At 39.5% G+C, this 12607-nt stretch overlaps 1 protein-coding gene across 5 annotated transcripts in view; it reads right to left on the bottom strand.

Moving 5' to 3' along the window:
• The window catches only part of LOC118912817 (uncharacterized), an 80534-nt gene that overhangs the window by 25086 nt on the left and 42841 nt on the right, over positions 1 to 12607 (bottom strand). The window contains exon 3 of one of the 5 annotated variants that reach the window (XR_008996287.1): positions 1298 to 1443. The exons of the other annotated variants lie outside the window; for them this stretch is intronic. The gene's annotated coding sequence lies outside the window, so the exon portion shown is untranslated. The remainder of the gene's footprint in view (positions 1 to 1297; positions 1444 to 12607) is intronic. 5 annotated transcript variants of the gene reach the window in all.

Genomic DNA, 12607 nt, shown 5'->3' with positions numbered 1-12607 from the left:
ATCCTTAAGAGATCTTTCTATGCCTTGTAACATTAAATACTATATGAAAATGTTATACCATTCAAAACTTTTTTATGTACAACATGACTATTTGAAGATTATTTTAACAAGAAAAACACATTTGATGTTTAAAAATCATTTAAAGGCAGCATTACAAATTACTAAACAGAAAACCATCTTTTAACTTAATTCCCATTGAACTTGCAGGTAGGGAACTACAGTGATTTCAAGGACAATAAATATGTTCTGGAAGGATCTGCTATGATTGAGATGAACACTGGCCAGTATTTCTTGGGCATCTAGTTGGGGGAGGGGCATGGCGAAGGCTGTACAACACAGAGAAGACAAGTAGTGACTCTATAGTATCTTACTACACTGATGGACAGTGACTGTAATGGGGTATGTGGTGGGGACTTGATAATGGGGGGAATCTACTAACCACAATGTTGCTCATGTAATTGTATATTAATGATACAAAAAAAAAAAGACATTGAATAAGGAGAATGTAAATTAGATTCCTGAAAAAGAAAATAATTTTTAATCTGAGCTCGAGATTCCTGGTAGCAAACTTTTAATGTGTGATGAGTAGCAAGCTACCTGAAAAGCAGTAGAAGGCCAGCTTCAAGAAGAAAGGTGAAAGGTAAAGAAATGAATATTTTGAAACCCCATACATGGATTTTTTTTTGAAGAAATATTAAATAAAGAATGGACAATATTGGTGGTTCATCAGCATAACTGGCACAATGTGACATCCAGAGATGACAACCCTCCAGGACAGCCTGAAGAGGGAACACGTATCTTCAGTTATTTTTGTACCATGGATGCAAGATAATTCAGCAGTTAAGTGAGTGTTGCTTATTATCAAACGTTAAAATTCCTTGCCCCCCACCATGCCTGTAAAGAAAAATAGCTTTCATTTTTTTAGGATCTTTCAGTGTTTATAGCTGTTAAAAAATTGAAGTACTTCTACATGAAATCCTAAAAGTTTAGTTCAAAAAGTAGGATGCCATTACCATGAATGCTCTTTGAGAACTATTCAGACTTCTCCTTAATCTAATGAAGATGTCTGAAAATGGAATATTATCACTACTACTATGAAATGACATGTGCAGAAATAGTGATATAGAATTAGGAAAAGCAGCCTAGTTTTCTTAAATCTGAATTCTGAGGCTGATTCAGTCCAGGAGAGTTTACTTCACAACTAAAATCATCAATTATGGAGGATGGTTATCATTAGTGTAGTGATCCACAGCCCTTCTTTCACCCCATTAGCCTTTCTACCTTTAATGACACGCACCTCCAGCCTGCAGCAGAACTTACGACATGAATCCTATGAACCCTAGTTCCCACCCAGGGTGCAGACCCTCAGGTGCGTTGCCACTTGCCATACAGTGCAGTCCCAGCCCACACCAGCCATACAGAGCTCATGGTACTGTCCATGCTCTAGGAAACAAATGACACAAGATTGTCTAACTGAGAATATTCATATGGACCCCTGCTCCCTCCACACATTTCACTGAAATGACTATAAGGAAATTTAAAATAGGATTAATTCTAATGCTGAGATGAAAGAGAACAACAAATCAGAGTCAAAACCAGTTTCCTGAAGATGGAAAACCAAAGGGATACTACCGAAAGGTGAACTAGAGCAGGAGCTAAATTCCAAAAGAATGTCAGCAAAGTGTCTATGGTGGAGGTAACAGCTAGGGCCATAGCCGTGCAATGACTGCAGTCCAAGAGTTGGTGAGAACCAGATAAGAATCTGTAAGTGGTTAATTAAAGAGTTTTGAGAAGTGTTTTGAGCTTAGCTCTTACTTCTCTCCCTTGCCTCTCTCTTCTCAAAGCATTGTGAATGTTTCAAGGGTAAAACTGGAATAATTATCTCTAAAAATGCCAGCTGGTCTGTGTGAGGAATCGTAGGGACCTGAGTGTGGTTATAGGCACCCCAGAGTAAAGCCCTTTTTGTTGGTGTTGGTGGGAGAGAAGCAGGGGCATACCCAGTCTGGCTAAATGACAGGTAGCAAGCATACACATGGGGACTGCAGTCAGCTTTCCCATTCGGGTGAGGGACTTAGTAGGGAAATTAGACTGTCCGTATTTGGAGGCTTTCCATGCTGTATGCCCTCATGAGCAACTCAGCCCTTCCTCCATGAATGAGAATGGGCAACCAATAACCAAATTTTTTTCAATGACAATAAAGGCACAAAACAAAAAGACAGCTAACCCTATAGGAAGCAAAGGTAATTCAGTAATCAGAAGACAAATTTTTTTAAAAATCTTAATATTCTCCAAGAGATTAGGAAAGACATTAATCCATAAGACAAGAATTGGTTACCATGAAAAAGAAGTGAAGAAAAATAATTTTTGAAATTTAAAAGTACAATTGGCAATCTGGAGCTTAATAGTAGTCACCTGATTTCAAATCTCCCTACACTCTACCCAAATGATATAGAATCAACAATAAAAGTAAAAAATCACACAAAAGTCCCACTGTCAGCAATACTAGGAGACAGAGAATATCATGTTTGTGAAATCACATGTAAGAGGATAAAACAAATTCCAACAAATATTGGCAATTACCTATTGGAGAAGAAAAAAAACTGGAGTAGAAAAATTATTTTGTGACCATAATGGTAAAGATAGATTCATACTAGAATCATCAATGGATGCTAAATCTTAGAGGGGAATATTGTTGAGGGGAGGGATATTTATGTGGTCTTAAAGAACATCCCCGTAGATTGCTTATTAGTTGCTAGAGAGGGACAGTAACTATGCACAGAAGAAATCAGACATGTTCACTCAGTGATCCAAAGTAACATAACTATTGAGGACAAATGGGTATTGAGTGATACATTAGTTGGCTAGATGAAGTAACAAAAACTGGGAGGCTTAAACAACAGAAATGTATTGTCTCCTAGTTCTGGAGGCTAGAAGTCCAAATCAAGGTGTTGGTAAATTTGGTTTCTTCTGAGGGTTATGCAGGAAGGATTGGTTCTAGATCCTTGGCTGTAAAACATACATACACACACACAGAGACTATGTGCCCACACATGCAAATGATGAAGCAACTGGGGAAAAATGCTGACAACTGGTAAATCTGGGCAAAGGATATGTAGGTGTTTTTAATACTGTTTTGCAAACTTTTCTGTAAGTTTGAAATTGTTTCTAAATAAAAAGTTAAGAAAGATACAGATTGCTGCAATTTTTAAAAATCAGCAGAAAATTTGTATGCAAAGATCTAGGAAACCTCATATTTTAGAGCAAAATGACCAAGAGATAAAGAATAATACACAAAAGATGAGAAAAGAGGTTGGGTATAATCCATATAATTAGTGTTCCAGAAAAAAAGAAAACAAGAAAAGGAACATTAGAGAGTATTCAAAGAAATGATAGGAGGATGTGTTCTCAGAGATGAAGAAAAACCCACGTTCAGAGTTCTTTCAAGAAGAATGAATAACATAATTTGAAAGGACCCACACTCAGTTCCACACTTGTGAAATTCCAGGGAGCATCTGAAAGGACTTTGGAGCAAAAAGCAGGCTATCTACAAATTAGCAAGAATCCAATCGGTATCAAACTTGTCATCAGCATTATTAGATTCTAAAGAAAATGAAGGTTTTCAAAGTGAGATCTTCTGGTGAGAACCAGCAATGCTGGAATCCTGGGAAAACATGTAATGATGTCATGCAAATTCCAAGGGAGAACTTAATACTGTATTTTGTTCCTAACCAAATTATCAGCCAAAGGTAAGGACAACATGAAAACAGTTTTAGATTTGTGATAATTCAGAAACAGATTACTTACACACCCACTCTAAGAAAAGTATGAGAAGATACTGACTTGAAAAAATGAAAAAATGTATACAAGCAAAATGAAGACAAGGGATCCAATTTATTGGGTATAATCCGGAAGTACAACAAAAAGAAATATAGGATGACATCTATCATAGAGTCTGGAAATTGTTCGTTCTAATTCAAATGGCAAAGTTTTCGAGATATCTTCAAGAAGACAATTAATTATATATGACAAAAATTGTCTGATTAAAAAACTGAATGGTCCTGGTGATACAGAGAAATCATATGACACCACTAATACAGTAAAAGCAGCAGCAATGTCATGAAAGCAGATGCTAAGCCGCCTTCTGGGTCTCCTCCCTTCTCCCTCCCCTCCCTCGGTCCCTCCCTCCTTCTAACCTTCCTCCTTTCTTTCTCTTCCTCTCTCTCTCCTGATCTTTCTCTTTCTTCTTGTTAAAATGTTATAAAGTGAAGAGAAAAGAGAAGTTTCTTCTTCAATTATCCATTGGGAAAGTTATCTTTTCTTCTTATATTGGTGTCTAGACAGCTAACACATCTAATTATCTCTAGTGTGCCATTAGGAGCCCCTTTCAGTTTTGAACAAACTACGCTTTGATCTTAGTGCTCCCTGGAATACTTCAGAAAGTGCTCTTGTGTCTCTACCTTTACATGCCTTCTCCATCCTTGGAGAGGAACACCTGACCACCGGCTCTGGACTCTGTGACCAATTTTGTCCTTTTTTCTTCAATATTCAATATTCAATCTTAGGCATTGTCAACCACACTCTGTCTCAGTTTTCATGGCTGGGCACTAACCAAGTCTCTACTTGTCCTCTAGTTCCAAGAGCCCTGGGCCCCGCTCCCCTGGCTGGAGCTCCTGCATCAAACACCCGCCTAGTGCGCTGGTCACAGGCACAGCTCATGCTTCATTTCTGCTACTTCCCCTACAAGGAAGGGCAAGAAGTCAGACCTGTCCAAAGTTGAGTGCTGCCTGGATTTCTATGTGTGGCTGGCTCCCACATTTACCTTTCAAGTCCAGTCTCGACAACGTTCTCTCACATGCTTAAGCCATACTGGTGTCAGCTGCTCACCTAGATTCCCATCTGTTGGCTGTGGTCACCTTCTCTGGAATCCATCTACCTAAAATGGCTAATTTTTTGGAAAGTGGGTCTGGCCACCAAATTGGGTATTTCTAGCTCCAGATCTTGACCTTTCTGTTCTGTCCAACCTGCTGAAACAATACATTTGTGCTCTCGACCTCCTTCCCCCTCCCTGGAACCTGGATTTCCCATGGTGGTGCCATTGCTTTTCCCACTTCAGTTGTGACTCTTGCCCTGACTCCCTACACACAGAGGAGGGTAAAACTTTTGACTGTGCTGATGCTTTCACTGTGCCTATTCACCATTTTTATTTACACCGACACTTGCATATGCTAAATCCTTGTTCTGGCCCTTATCACTTTGAGCCTGACCTATTGCAACCATACCCCAACTGTCTTCTCTGCCTTTTATTTTTCATTCTGCACACTCTGCCAAGGTTCTCTTTCTAAAAGAAAAAAAATGTTCTGCTAAAAACTCCCTCTCCTGCTCTGAGTCCACAGTGGCTTTCTATTTCTTGGAAGAATCATGAATCATAATTCCTTGTGTTGGAGTCAAGGCTCTCTACTGGTTTTGAGATACCCATTGATGTTGACTTAGATCCTCTATTTGTAAAATGTGTATAAAAATGCCATTCAATTGTGCCAGCCATTGAGAAAGATGGCATGTAAAAGTTGTTGGGAGACTTTTGATTATCTAAATGTCACATAAATATTTAGTAATACCAACAGTAAACACCCCCCTGTTCCCAAGGAAACACAGTTGAGAAATGACCTTCACTGCAGGATCTGTAATAAACAGACCTTGTAATTCCTTGATAACAGAGCTCATCTCTCATGCACATGTCTAGCACTATAGTGTCTGGTGAGTGCTATGTGCCCTGAGTTAAAAGATCAGAAATTCAGTTAAAAGAGGGGATTGTGAGAGTAGTGAGACTCTCTAGGTACTAAATGCAATGTGGCCATTGTGCAGGTAAAGAAATAAAATATTCTCCGTTAGTAGCATTGGTAGAAATTCTCTTATGCCAGATGTTTTATTCTAAATAAATCCTAATTAGTTGCACATATGTTTGCTACATTGTCATTTAAATGTAAACCTGACTCTTCTAGCCAACTCTGTCCCTGTTGTACTTGGCATCAGTTACTATGGGCCATGACTCATATAATATTATTATATTAAAGTTTTTGAGGAAAATTTCAATATATCATCATATAAAATAAATAAGGATAATTCATCATGCTTACTCTGTCTTGATTCTGGCCTAAAACATTACTTTAGTTTTCATTATATTTGTCTCTTGAATGAATTAAAGAAAATTTGTTAAAATTAGTCACGAATGATTTGTTCAGAAGCTGTATACAAAATATTTGATAGATTAGTAGCTCTAACTCAGATGAAAAATTCATGAACTTAGATTTTCAAAAAAATCTTTCATATATTCCTGGGCTTGGCTTTGAAATCTTTAACTTGGCTCTACTAACTGTGATTTTCAGACCATGTGCTAATTGTCCTTGAAAACAGTTTCTTCTCACACAACAATGCTTATGTACATTGTAAGTAAAGAGAAGATACAAATCAGTTTTATTTACTTTAGTTTTGTTTTCAACTTCAATACACAATAAAACTTACCCATTTTGAGAGTACAGTTTAATGAATTGTGACAAATGGTGAAAGCACCCTCATAATCAATACATAGAACATTTCCATCATCTTCCCACCCCCAGCTCCAGGCACCCACTAATCTTTTAGATTTTACATTTATTTTTTAAGAATTTTATATAAATGGAATAATACAGAATTTTACATTTTGTACCTGGTTACTATAAATCAGTTTTTAAATGCCCTAATTTCTTACTTTTAAATGCCCTAAATTCTAAGATCATGAAATTCAATTGAAAGAGGGGATTGTAGGATTGTAGGCAGTGTAATGAGACACAAGGTGGCCACATGAAGTTAAAGCAATCAAATACGCACAGTTAGTAGCTTTGGTAGTGTGTGTGTGTGTGTGTGTGTGTGTGTGTGTGTGTGTGTGCGCGTGTGCACACATATAATGGAATGTTAATGGAGTTATTCCAGTGACGGTCTTCTAGGAGCAAACATTTGTGATTTGCCTCCCATTGCCATTCCTTCTCCTTCAAGCTTCAGCCCCAGTTTCCATTACGGAATCAAGCTCTCCACGACTCGCAGCCCTAGTGGTCTAGGGGGTGGGCTCCACCGTGGTTTCCCCCAGTCAGTCAGCACACTGCACCTGGGAGGATTCCGGGTGGGCCCACTCAGAGGCAGCTCAGTTATGAAGCTCTGGTTTCAGCCATCAGGGTTACTGTCTTTCTTCTTCCATGAGATTTGGAACTGGAGGTAAAGTGATGCTAGAGTAGCTGGAGTGGCCTGCAGCAGCCCTACATAGCCCACCCGAGAATGGAGCCAGCCTATGGATGATGAGACAGAAATCTGGTCCTGGAAACATTATTTCTTCTCCAGTCAACTGGTGCTGGAAGCTAGTTCAATTCCTGGTCCTTTCAGTTCTAGGAGCCAATACATACCCTCTTTACTAAAGCAAATTGAGCTGGGATTTCCTGTTACCTACAACAGAAAGATTTCTAACACTTTAAAATAGTGGATGATTTCCTCTTTCAGTGTTTTTCCAAATTTTCCATTTTTCTGTGATGGACACAATAGCTATAAATAGAATCCCTTGTTATGGGATTATAAAATGTTATGAAATTGTTTTTTTAATTCTCCAAAATAGTATTAACAAATTCATTCACTTATTTTGGGGGTTGAAATATTTAGTTTTTCTCTTCATGTTGCATCTGAATTTTGTTTTGCAGATAATGTTCCCTTAAAGAGAGAATTTATTTCTAAACCTTGTTCGAGGTACTTTGATAACAGACAGAATCCAAGATGGTTTTAGAATAATCTTCTTACTTTCTCTGTGAGCTAACTTACATTTAAGAAAGACTCAATTTTCCTTATCTATGTGATTTATCATTCTATACAGAGTTCCATTCCAGGCTAGGGGAACTCTGACACATTTTTCTTTTGGTGTAGCTCTCTCTCTCTGTAAGTAGTTTGGTATACTTGTTGTTAATACAAGGCCTCACAGAATAATTTTGATTATTGAATATTTGCTGATAAATAGTCTGAGCTCCTGATCTTATCACTTTAAAATTTGCTGAATTCAGAGAATTTGAAGCATGAAGGTAGGATGGAGAGTGACAGGTGTCATCTTTAAGTAAGAGAGGCCAGAAGGTCTACATGGAAATGTGGAAAAATTAATTACCTATTTTCTTAGTCCTTCAGGCTGCTTAACAAACTATCATAGACTGGGAGGCTTATAAACCACAGAATTTACTTCTCATGGTTCTAGAACCTAGGAAGTCCAAGATCAAGGCACTGGAAAATCTGGTGTCTGGTAAGGGTCCAGTTCCTAGCTCATAGATGGCTGTCTTCTCTCTGTTCTCAGATGATGGAAGGGGCAAGAATGACCTTGAAGGACACTAATCCCATTCATGAGAGCTCCATCCTCATCACTAAGCATGTTCTAAAGATCCAGCCTCTAAATACTATCACATTAGATAGTAGATTTCAACATATGAATTGGGGGGTGGGGGAGAGTTGGCACACAAACATTCAGTCTATAGCATGTTATATTCCAGGAATTTGTTTGAGGCACTAAATATATACAGATGAAAAACGTCTTCCCACCCTGAGGACCTTAGATATTTCATGAGTTGTGGCATTCTGTGTGACCCTAGCTAGCTCATTCATTTGGGAAACCTGACCAGTTAGGGCTCTTGGTGGAAAGCAAGAAAAACTGGCTCTGAAAATGTAGCAAAAAGTTAACTTTTGAAAGGATCTGGCATGGTTGACTAAACAAAAGATCAGCTAAAAAGCCTAGCTGGAAAGGACAGGAAGCAGTGGTGCTCTTAGCAGGGACTAAACTACAACTACAGTTTCAACAAGTCAGCTCCATACATTTTCCCTCTCTCTAACTCTCTACTAAAAATATAAAGTCTTAGAAAATAAAAAGTCTTAGGCTCAGAATGGCAGAGCACTTTGTTTTGATAGATTCATCAATTCTGCTTTTACCAGGAGAGTGAGGAACAGATATTAGGCAGCCAAAGCTATAGTATTTTCTATATTGTTACAATTTAGCAGTGGGTACAAGACTTGGCCACTCAAAGCCCCCACTCAAGAGATAGATAATTCATGTTTTAGAGTAACTCCATATGGGTGCCTCCTATCTTCTGAAATAATTCTGCAAAGTGCTTCGCACAATGCCTGAAACATATCAAGCTGCTAATAAATGGTGGCAGTTGTTACTGCTTTTGTCATTCCAAATTGTTTTTTATATTTCTTTTATATATTCCATTGTATTGTCCTGGGAAACGTTCATACTAACCCTTCAGAATATCTGAGGATAGTAGTGAGACAGTCTACTACCGAATCCTGGAATCAGGTGTGGACAGGAAGGACATTTGACCTTTTACCTGGAATGAGACTCAAACATGAAGTAGAGCAAGAGTTGGGGAGCTGATCTGGGTGGGCTTCAGGGTTTGGCTCCAGATGTGTATTCTTGTGAGTCTGGTATAGGATTCAGGGTTTAAGAGAGCAAACTATCCTCACTTACTATTTATGGTGGATTGGTGGTTTGGTCCCAATCTTCACTCCCTTGGAATAGAACTAGATGTGTTTACCACTACCATGTCCTCACCTCCCTGCCCCTTGACATGTGGCTTGCTTTGGCTAATGGGATATTAGGATGTTTATGAGTGGAAACTTGAAATATGTTCGCATATTTACGGCTTCTTTTTGTTGAAATTCTCAAGAGAAGAAAAGAACGAGGCACACGGCCCCACACGTGGAGCAGAGCCACCCCAGCTGACCCTCAGATGCATTATTGAGAAATAGATGCTTACTGTCATGCATCACAAAATTGTAGAGTGGCTGGTGATGCAGCCTTACTCTGGAGATAACTGAATGCTACGTTATTTTTTAAATTCTTTATACATGGTGGGGAGATGGAGATCGAAGCATGTGCAGTGTAATCTCTAGCAGAGATCTCTAGGAAATAAAAACCTATCAATGAATGAAGATATAATGGATGTATTTTCAAATATGATTGTTGTTAAACCTCTGAACTTCACAGAAATGTCATTCCACCATTTAATCATTTAAAATTCACAAAAATATTGGGGGAGAACCAAGATGGCGGCGTGAGTAGAGCAGCAGAAATCTCCTCCCAAAACCATATATATTTTTGAAAATACAACAAATACAACTAATCCTAAAAGAGAGACCAGAAGACACAGGACAACAGCCAGACTACATCCACACCTGTGAGAACCCAGCACCTTGAGAAGGGGGTAAGATACAAGATGCGGCAAGGCGGTACCCGAGCACCCCTCCCCCCAGCTCCCGGCGGGAGGAGAGGAGTCAGAGCAGGGAGGGAGAGGGAGCCCAGGACTGCTAAACACCCATCCCCAGCCATCCGCACCAGAGTGCAGACACACAGTGCATGCGTGGGGTGCTGGAAACTAGGGAAACAGGACAGTAAGACCTGTGAGCGGGTCCCCACAGCCGGCGCACCCAGGACAAAGAAAAGCAAGTGCTTTTTGAAAGTCTTAAAGGGACAGGGACCCCACAGCTGGACAGAAGTGCCCCGGGACACTTAGCCTAGCAGCTGGGAATTCCAGGGAACTCTGGGCACCCAAACCCCTGCAGCGCAGCTCAGAGGCCCTTCACCACAATAAACATCCTCCCACCTGTTCCCCCTCCGATGTGGCTCCACCATATTGGAGAAGCAGCCTGAAGCAGGCCACGCCCTCAGCAACTGCAGAGCTAAATAAATTCCATAGCGGCCAGGCAAGATCAGAAGCCCCATCTGCATGCACTTACCCAGCACAAACCGCTAGAGGCAGCTGTTCTCCCAGGAGAGGAAGGCCACAAACTGGCAAAAAGGGACTTTCTCTTACCCAACACACGCGCCAGCTCCCCACAAATATATCTATCACTGTGAAAAGGCAGAAGAAATTGATACAGACCAAGATCACAGAGGCAAACCCTGAGAAGGAGATAGACCTAACCAGTCTTCCTGAAAAAGAATTAAAAATAAAGCTCATAACCATGCTGATGGAGCTGCAGAGAAATATGCAAGAGCTAAGGGATGATGTCTGGAAGGACAGAAATGAAACAATCTCTGGAAGGATTTATAAACAGAATGGATAAGATGCAAGAGGCCATTGATGGAATAGAAACCAGAGAACAGGAATGCATAGAAGCTGACGCAGAGAGAGATAAAAGGATCTCCAGGAATGAAACAATATTAAGAGAGCTGAGTGACCAATCCAAAAGGAACAATATCTGCATATAGGGGTACCAGAAGAAGAAGAGAGAGAAAAAGGGATAGAAAGTGTATTTGAAGAAATAATTGCTGAAAACTTCCCCAAATTGGGGGAGGAAATAATCGGTCAGACCATGGAAGTGTACAGAACTCCCAACAGAAAGGATCCAAGGAGGACAACACCAAGACACATAATAATTAAAATGGCAAAGATCAAGGACAAGGACAGAGTTTTAAAGGCAGCTAGAGAGAGGAAAAAGGTCACCTACAAAGGAAAACCCATCAGGCTATCATCAGACTTCTCAACAGAAACCTTACAGGCCAAAAGAGAATGGCATGATATATTTAATGCAATGAAAGAGAAGGGCCTTGAACCAAGAATACTGTATCCAGCACGACTATCATTTGAATATGAAGGAGGGATTAAACAATTCCCAGACAAGCAAAAGTTGAGGGAATTTTCCCCCCACAAACCACCTCTACAGGGTATTTTAGAGGGACTGCTCTAGATGGGAGCACTCCTAAGACTAAATAGATGTCTCCAGAGAAAATAAAATCACAGCAAAGAAAGCAGACCAACCAAATACTAACTAAAGGCAAAAAATAAAATCAACTACTCACAAAAGCAGTTAAAGGAAGCACAAAAGAGCACAGAATAAAACAACCAACATATAAAGAATGGAGGAGGAGGAATAAGAAGGGAGAAAAATAAAGAATAACCAGACAGTGTTTAAAATAGCTCAATAAGTGAGTTAAGTTAGACAGTAAGATACTAAAGAAGCTAACCTTGAACCTTTGGCAACCACGAATCTAAAGCCTGCGATGGTAATAAGTACATATCTTTCAATAATCACCTTAAATGTAAATGGACTGAATGCACCAATCAAAAGACACAGAGTAATAGAATGGATAAAAATGCAAGGCCCATCTATATGCTGCTTACAACAGACTCACCTCAAACCCAAAGACTATAGGAACAAAGAAACTGAAGGAACAAAACAGCAGCAGAATCACAGAACCCAAGAATGGACTAACAGTTACCAAAGGGAAAGGGACTGGGGAGGATGGGTGGGAAGGGAGGGATAAGGGTGGGGAAAAAGAAAGGGGGCACTACAATTAGCATGTATAATGGGGGGGTGGGCATGGGGAGGGCTGTGCAACACAGAGAAGACAAGTAGTGAATCTACAGCATCTTACTACGCTGATGGACAGTACTGTAATGGGGTTTGTGGAGGGATTTGGTGAAGGAGAGACCCTAGTAAACATAATATTCTTCATGTAATTATAGATAAATGACAACAAAATTAATTAATTAATTTTAAAAATTTCACAAAAATATTTATGATGTAATATTGTTAAAGAAGTTGTCTCTTC

This window comes from Manis pentadactyla, chromosome 3, assembly GCF_030020395.1.
Source record: "Manis pentadactyla isolate mManPen7 chromosome 3, mManPen7.hap1, whole genome shotgun sequence".
NCBI classification, from domain to species: domain Eukaryota; kingdom Metazoa; phylum Chordata; class Mammalia; order Pholidota; family Manidae; genus Manis; species Manis pentadactyla.
This window is presented reverse-complemented; position numbering and strand designations above follow the sequence as displayed.